Raw genomic sequence first — 2,500 nt, forward strand, 5'->3', positions numbered from 1 at the left:
CCATGTTGCGCCTTAACCTAACCCATGTTGCGCCTTAACCTAACCTATGTTGCGCCTTAACCTAACCTATGTTGCGCCTTAACCTAACCTATGTTGCGCCTTAACCTAACCTATGTTGCGCCTTAACCTAACCTATGTTGCGCCTTAACCTAACCTATGTTGCGCCTTAACCTAACCTATGTTGCGCCTTAACCTAACCTATGTTGCGCCGTAACCTAACCTATGTTGCGCCGTAACCTAACCTATGTTGCGCCATAACCTAACCTATGTTGCGCCTTAACCTAACCTATGTTGCGCCTTAACCTAACCTATGTTGCGCCTTAACCTAACCTATGTTGCGCCGTAACCTAACCTATGTTGCGCCTTAACCTAACCTATGTTGCGCCTTAACCTAACCTATGTTGCGCCTTAACCTAACCTATGTTGCGCCTTAACCTAACCTATGTTGCGCCTTAACCTAACCTATGTTGCGCCTTAACCTAACCTATGTTGCGCCTTAACCTAACCTATGTTGCGCCTTAACCTAACCTATGTTGCGCCTTAACCTAACCTATGTTGCGCCGTAACCTAACCTATGTTGCGCCTTAACCTAACCTATGTTGCGCCTTAACCTAACCTATGTTGCGCCGTAACCTAACCTATGTTGCGCCTTAACCTAACCTATGTTGCGCCTTAACCTAACCTATGTTGCGCCTTAACCTAACCTATGTTGCGCCTTAACCTAACCTATGTTGCGCCTTAACCTAACCTATGTTGCGCCTTAACCTAACCTATGTTGCGCCTTAACCCAACACACGTTGGGCCTTAACCCAACACACGTTGGGCCTTAACCCAACACACGTTGGGCCTTAACCCAACACACGTTGGGCCTTAACCCAACACACGTTGGGCCTTAACCCAACACACGTTGGGCCTTAACCCAACACACGTTGGGCCTTAACCCAACACACGTTGGGCCTTACCCAACACACGTTGGGCCTTAACCCAACACACGTTGGGCCTTAACCCAACACACGTTGGGCCTTAACCCAACACACGTTGGGCCTTAACCCAACACACGTTGGGCCTTAACCCAACACACGTTGGGCCTTAACCCAACACACGTTGGGCCTTAACCCAACACACGTTGGGCCTTAACCCAACACACGTTGGGCCTTAACCCAACACACGTTGGGCCTTAACCCAACACACGTTGGGCCTTAACCCAACACACGTTGGGCCTTAACCCAACACACGTTGGGCCTTAACCCAACACACGTTGGGCCTTAACCTGCTCTGTAATTGTCATACGACGCGTTAAATTAGTGTAGTGTTGCCTAACTGCAACCCCCGCAATATAGTTTTGCTACTCGCACTGCCCGGTCCCAGAGTATCGCTTCATGTTAAACACCTTGCAGCTATACACTGTAATGCGGATGGCGGCAGGACGTACATGCTCAATGCCCTTCGCAGTTGTTCATTGGCATTCGCATGGCGAAGCACAGCCTACGTTGTGGTACGGCTTGTGGCAACTGTCCGCTGATGTTGTACGTCCAAATCACACACTGTACCGCACATTGGTCCTCATGTACTGAATGATACATCGTGGTACATGTGTGACCGTACCACGACTGCGCCAACAACGGCGAACCATACGGTCCAAATATTGTGCACTCAGCTACGTGTCGTCTCCCTATAAGAGCTGGATTGCAGTATGGTATGCCGTGGATGGCGATCAGCATGAGCCGTCTGTTGATGTAGTGGCGCGTGTTGTCAGACGTAGTCGTCTCTTCTCACACACCGTGATAGCATGGTGCACTGCGTTCCACATCTGCGACATGCGACAGAGGCCGGTTGACAGTCGTTCGCGCAATGGACATCGCATACGTACGGGGGCCACCTTCCACGTGTTCGCGAAGCGTGCACATGTTGTTGCGTGTATGTGGGCAGACATAGTGTGTCGTGACACCTGACACAGGCATGCAACAATCGTTGAATTTGCAAATGGCGATGGACGTCTACGTTTGCTGGTGACGTTACGCAAATGAAGAACTGGTAAACCGTTGTGGTGCGGTTGTTCTCGCTAGAGGTGAATCAGTGATGGCGACGATCGGTTGAGCTACCAACCGGTTGTTTCAGCGATACCCACCATGCCCACGAACGTGAATGGCATGTGGGTGTGAAGCGATACGCGGCGGTGGCTGGGTGGGACCGTCCCCGGCCGGTGAGGGGGGGCCTTCCGGCGTGCTGGCCGCGCGGTGCGTGGGCGCACGCGCTACAGCCGGCTGGTGGGGGCGGCCAGTGGCAGGCGCGCCGGCCGACGGAGGCGGCAGGCGGCGCAGCTGCGCGCCGGCGCACCCTGCACGCGGCGCCGTGCGGCCAAAGTAGGTCCTCGCGGGCCCGGTGCGAAGCGCGGTGGACATCTGCAGTGTGCTGGTCCGATTGAGGACTGTGTGCGCTGAGGATGCGCCGCCGCCCGGCGCTCGGCGCCGCGACGCCGTCTGCTGCTCGGTCGCCTCTG

The sequence above is a fragment of the Schistocerca americana genome, unplaced genomic scaffold, assembly GCF_021461395.2.
Source record: "Schistocerca americana isolate TAMUIC-IGC-003095 unplaced genomic scaffold, iqSchAmer2.1 HiC_scaffold_1396, whole genome shotgun sequence".
NCBI lineage: Eukaryota > Metazoa > Arthropoda > Insecta > Orthoptera > Acrididae > Schistocerca > Schistocerca americana.